Consider the following 6,341-nt stretch of genomic DNA (forward strand, 5'->3'; position numbering starts at 1 on the left):
AATGGCAACACAGCTTTAATTATGATCCAGCACTAGGTGGCAGAGGCAAGGCTTCTGCTGCTCCAGGGAAGATGGACTCTTTGCTCATTCTTGGTAACTCAGCAAAAAACAAGGCTCTGATCAGCCACTACAGGGAATAAGCTTATTTTCTTTAGTTTCCTTCTGAAAAATACACCTCCAGCAAACACTAGGGGTTAAGTGTCCCTTCACACACCCATGCAGATCTGGGCTGTCTCTCTCCCCCGGCACTTCCACATGCAGACAGGGGATTCCCTCTGCAGGCCTCTGTCCCATGCAGTACAAACCTTTGCAGCACAAACAGAGGACTTCCCTCTGCAGGTCCCTGACCAGGCAGCTTCTCCCAGCTAGCTTACCAACCCCTCCCCACTCTTTCCCTGGGTACCTGTGTCCCTGATTGCACAGCTCTGACCCTGGGTGTGGAAACAGCTTCTGCTGGGATGACTCAGGTTCTCCTCTGTCCTGAAGTCTGCTCCCCAGCAAGCCTCAGCTCCGTTCCCTCTACCTGGGGGGAAGGAGGGGCTGAGTCTCTGTCCCCTCTCTCCAGGCTGGTATAGCTATCCTGCAGCTTCTCTCTCCAGCTGCTTTTCCCTCCCTCAGCTTTTTATGGCTCCATAGTAGCCAGAGTCCAGGGTTTGTGAAGGAGGCTCTGGCCACAGTTCAAATACACCAGTAAAAAGCAGGGGTGTAGGTTGTAGCCGTGTTGGTCTAAGGACATAGGGAGACAAGGTTCCTTGGGTGAATTTGATATCTTTTATTAGACCAACCCAAATAGTTGGAGAATAGTTATTAAGCAAGCTTTCGAGTTCAAAAACCCTTCGTCAGGCTAAGGAAGTGTCAGCAGTTGGTGTGTGCTCTTCCTGGATGGAATAAAAAGTAAAGAAGCCAGGGGCTGGGCTGGGGAGTCAGTTGCCAGGCAGATTATAATGTATCAAAAATCCAATGTCTATGTTTAGTCCATGATCTCTAGTATCCAGGAGGTTGATGAAATGGAGCTCATAGGCTCATCTCTAGGAAGTGTTGTGTAAGTTTCCCTTGAGGATCAGGACTGAGAGATTGGAGAGAGAGTGGCCCTCCTGTGAGAAATGTGCCCCCACCGGTAATTGGGTGTTTCTGTCTTTGATGGATTTCCAGTGTGCGTTCATTCTGGTGCACAGTTATTGTTTGGTCTCTCCTACATATTTTCCATCAGGGCATTTGGTGCATTGGATGAGATATATTACATTTCTGGAGGTGCAACTGTAAGATCTGGGAATGCTGATGGCTCTGTTGTGGGGTGTAGTAATAGTGGGGGTGGTGGAGATGTGTTGGCAGGTTTTGCATTTCTTGTCCTGGCATGGTCTGGATCCTTTTGGTGTGCTCTGGGCTGAGGAAGTTTGCTTCTGGTGATGAGGTTGGCGAGGTTCGGTGCTTGTTTGAAGGCTAGGATGGGTGGCTCTGGGAAGATCTTTTTAAGAATAGGGTCTCTTTCTAATATGGGTTGCAATTTTTTGAGGATTTTCTGTACAGGTTCAAGGGAGGGGTGATACGTCATAACCAGCGGTGTGCAATTTGTGGGGGGTTTTCTTCTGTACTGCAACAGTTCTTCACGTGGTATCTGGGTGGCTCTTTCAAACGTGCGATCTACCTCTCTGGACAAGTGTCCTTGTTGGGTGAAAGCCTTTTTAAGATTGGTGAGGTGGCAATCCCGGGTGTTCTCTTCAGTACAGATGCGGTGGTATCTGAGGGCTTAGCTGTATATCACAGCTTTTTTGGTGTGTTTAGGGTGATTGCTGGTTCTGTGCAGATATGTATGTTGGTCTGTGGGTTTCTTGTATACTGTGGTCTGTATTTTACCCTTCTGGATACTGATCATTGCGTCTAAAAAGGAGATGTTGGTGCTGGAGTATTCTAAAGAAAGGTGGATGGAGGGATGGTGACAGTTGAATTTCTGTTGGAAATCAATCAGAGATTGTAGGTTTTCAGTCCAAATGATGAAGATGTCATCGATATATCTTAAGTATAGCAAGGGTTTGATGGTGCAGTTCTTGAGGAAGTCTTCTTCCAGGTGGCTCATAAAAAGGTTGGCATACTGTGGGGCCATTTTAGTGCCCATAGCTGTTCCCATCATCTGGAGGAAGTGTTGATTATTAAAAGTGAAATTGTTGTGTGTGAGGATGAAGTGTATAAAGTCAGTAATATCTTTGGGCCTGTATTCTGAGTTGTAATCTTGTTCCTGTAGATATGTAAGGCAGGCTTGGATGCCATCCTGGTGTGGGATGTTGGTATATAGACTGGTAACGTCCATGGTGGCTAGGAGTCTGTTGCTGGGAAGGTGGTCTATGTTTTTAAGTTTCTGTAGAAAGTCTGTAGTGTCTTGTACAAAACTTGCTCTGTGGGTGAAAAGCGGTTTTAGGATTGATTCAACGAAACCTGATATTTCCTCAGTTAGGGTCCCATGGTTGGATATGATAGATCTGCCAGATTTCCCTTGTTTGTGGATTTTAGGGAGCATGTAAAAAGTCCCCGGGTTAGGTAGCAGGGAGATCAAGGTCTGTAGTTTTTCTTGTAGTCTTGATGGAAATGATTTGATGGTATTGTTGTAAAAAGCATGCATTTTGCATAGCACACCCTCCGTTTGGAAAGCTGTGCGCCTTCTGCAAACTTTTTGCTGCCCTTCTCATGCTAAGTCCTTAGGCATGGCTCATCTACTCAGTTTGCAGCCAAGCAAAACTCCGCAGCTGTTACACTAATTAACTCCGCAGTAGGATAGTTTGGTAAAATACAAATACTACCCTGCTGCTGAGTTTTTTCATGCACAGTAGCGCATGTGTAGATCCTGCCCTAGTTGGCTACGGTTATAGGAATCTTCAGTGTGGGGCTAGCTGGTAGACAGCCCACGTGCTGAGGCATGCTGGACTCCAGCTAGCTGTCCAACAGCATACGGAGATGGGGGAGCAGCCAGCAGCAATATGGTCCAAAGATTTTTGCTCCTGGGCACACATTCAAACAGTGTTCCTGGGAGCAAAAAACTCTGTAGCAAAATGCCCTCTGTTACCTCAGAGGGATTGGAGACGAGCTTCACAAGGCAGTGTTAGTACATTAATGCAGGGCTGTCCCACTTCCAGGCAGCTGGGAGAGAGACACTATGTAGGCTGCAATCCTGGGGCATGTATAAGACCTGGACCACAAACCACGGCCCCCTTGGAACTTCCCCAGCCATCTGGACAGCCCAGCATGCCCTGCCACTGTTGCATGGACAACATGTCAGCCCAGCTCCCCACTCCTCCCTGCCCCACAGGCAGCCTGTCTCCCCCTCCCCACAACACAGATAGCCAGGCTCCTTCTGCTGCATCTGCAGCATCTGCTTTCTCTCCCAGCTATGAGCTGACCTACAGTAAAGGTAGCCTTGCTCTTGCTTTTCTCATACACAACATGAGCAGCCCAGCCACCTCTCCTAGTGAACACACAGCAGGGGTACCCTGCTCTCTCTCCCCCCTGCTGCACATGTAGCATGGCACCCTAGCATGTTCCTGCTGTGCTGCCCTGGCTCCAGGAGCAGGGGCAGTAGGTAGAAGCCAGAGGAGGGCAGGGACACCCAAAGAACCTGGCTCCATGGCAGGAATAACAGAAGAGGGGCAGCCAGGCAAGACCCCATGGGCCACAAGCTAACCCTTTGTGGGGTGCATGCAGCCTATGGGCTAACCGTTGGAGAGCCCTGCATTGATGTATGATGATACTGCAACTAAGTAGATAGAGGTGGTGATGGTGGCAGGGAATACATTGGTGTAGAATAAAGGCAGGAGGTGACCTGAGGACAGCTTAAAAAGGAACAAACAGAAGTAATGGACAAAAAAGGAATAAAAGAGGGAAAAGAAGACTTGTTGACAAGGTAAACAATGTAAAGACTATGAGGGAAAGTGAGAAACCAGACCTCGGAGTAGGAGACACAGAGAAGCTGGAAGACATGGATGGCCCTCTCTTCCCATCTTACTCCTCTCCAGAAAATGTCAGAGGGTCACTGAAGCCACCAGCTGATGCTTCCACAATACCCTGAATAACAACTAGTGGAACTTAAGGGCTGTTATGCTAAGGGAATGGCTAAAAGGAGTGCTCTAGGAAGCCCCATAGGTCCTGAAGGGGAGTCTTTGGCTGCTAGTCTAAGCCAACTGCAAACTCTCAGCCTCATGAGGATTCCCCATATTCATTAAACAGACAATTTTGAAGTAGTTTCATGTGTATCCCACTCTCACAGTTTTGCAGCACTATATGACTGGGATCCAACATCATTCACAGAGTCAGCAGTGTAGAAAATACCGAAATGCATAGGTAGGTTAGAGTCTCTTGTTTTGCCCAGAGAATATTTTAACAGCACAAAAGCTGTGTTGGTTGTGAGCTCTTGGTGTATATTTATATCTCATTTTCATTCTTACCAATACTACTAAGATATTATTTTTAATCATCTGGTTATTTTTGGTTTGTGTGAGACTGTGCTTAACAATCTCAACAGATGGGCTCCCTTAAGTCCTGCACCATACACAAAGACATGACCCCTGTCCAGTCTAGATAATAAATTACCAGAAATGCACCATTATAGAGAAACAAACTTCTAGCACGGAGGGCAGAGCAGGCCCTGGGGGATTGCCATCTTACCTGGACAACTGGCTTTTGAGACGAAATTAAATTGCAGGTTTGATCCAGCGTCACTGCATAACACTGGCTGTCTTCTCGCAAAGCAGTCTGGTCAGGTGGGGGGTAATCAATCTCTTCTTCCCATGTCCTACTCTCCACCTCCCCCCTGCTCCCCACTTGCCCCCCAGCATGAAGCCAGGCAGGAAGGATTCCAGCAGTTCAGTTACTTACTATGCTAAACAGAAGACAGACAAAGATTCAATGTTTTCTTTAACTGTCTTTTTCTTCCCTAGTGCCACTGAGCCTTTTCTGAAACCTGACATTAGAAGCTATTGAAATTCTTTGTTTTAACACATAAAACATAGATACACCTGGTATATATTTTTGCCTTACTACATTTCAGATTGAAATGAGATCTGTAGTTCACAGCTGACCACATTTCTGCTTTTGTGTTGGCAGAATAGAAAGCGTGGCCCAGGATTCCACGAGCTGCAAAAGTCTCTAATACGGAAAATCTCTTCTATAGGATGAGGGAAAGATCAGTAACAGATTGTATGAGATACACTTTTTTAGTGGGAGAAGAGAGGGGTGATAGGAAAAGCTCAAAGATTTCTTTGCAGGAGGGGAACGGAGGGATTGCTGGAGACTAAAGCAGCATGGCCTTAGTAGGGGTGGGCAGAAGCTGAAGGTCATTGGATGAAAGCAATTATGTGAAAGGCAAAGGAGATTAGATTAGGGAGTCCCTGGAGGGACAGCTTCTACCGGAGCTCATTTCAGACACAGCTAGGGAAGGGCAGGGGACTTAAGTGGGGAGGGAATGGGAGTCACCAGTGAAAACAGAGAGGGGGGGGTCTGGTGTTGTGAACTACCCATAAACACTGCAGCTGGCCAATCTGGTGTGCCTACAAAAATGTTAGGTGCCTTTACTACATTGAAAGCACTCAGTTATTACAAGATTCAACTGAAGCACAGTGCAGACTTAGCAGTAGTATAGCTCTCCTGCTCTGCCTGCAGCTAGAGAATGAACGTGTTGCTATATGAAGGAAGGGGGAGGTTGACAGAAAGGACACAACTTGAGTAAGGAGTGCAATGGGATCTGGCATCAAAGACATACACCCTTTATAAAAGACAGCCTTTTATGACAAAACATCTGTGGAAGTACTTTAAATAATATGACAGGTAATATATTGCAAAAATATAATTTGCACCCTTTATCTAAATAGCCACACGTGACTGGTTGCAAATTGATATACTTTCTTCTATGTCTTCAGTCAGAAGGAGGGAAAGAGCCAGAAAGGTTCATTTCTTCAACATGGCATTAATCAACACAGTTTGCATGGCAGTCTGTATCAGAGCCAACATAAAACCAAACATAACAATTAATGTCAACTCCCTCTAGTCCCCTTGGTGGGAAGAAAAAGCAGAAAAGCTAATGATGACCTCTTTCCTTTTATTCTGCAAACCAGATACCTACAGGCTGAAGGCCAATGGGCCAGGAAAAAAGTCCTAAGAGATAATAAGGATCTCACATCCATAAAGGACAGGAATAGGTCATTTAAGCAGTGACATTTGGAAAGCATGGGTTTTTACAAACATAGTATAAAATACAGTTGATAAAGAGCAGCAGCAAAGCACCTTCCCTGAATTGTCTTGAGTGCCCTCAGGATTTTTAAGCCTTGTGGTCAAACCATTTTGTTTTCATAACAAGTGTT

The sequence above is a fragment of the Alligator mississippiensis genome, chromosome 3, assembly GCF_030867095.1.
Source record: "Alligator mississippiensis isolate rAllMis1 chromosome 3, rAllMis1, whole genome shotgun sequence".
Lineage (NCBI taxonomy): Eukaryota > Metazoa > Chordata > Crocodylia > Alligatoridae > Alligator > Alligator mississippiensis.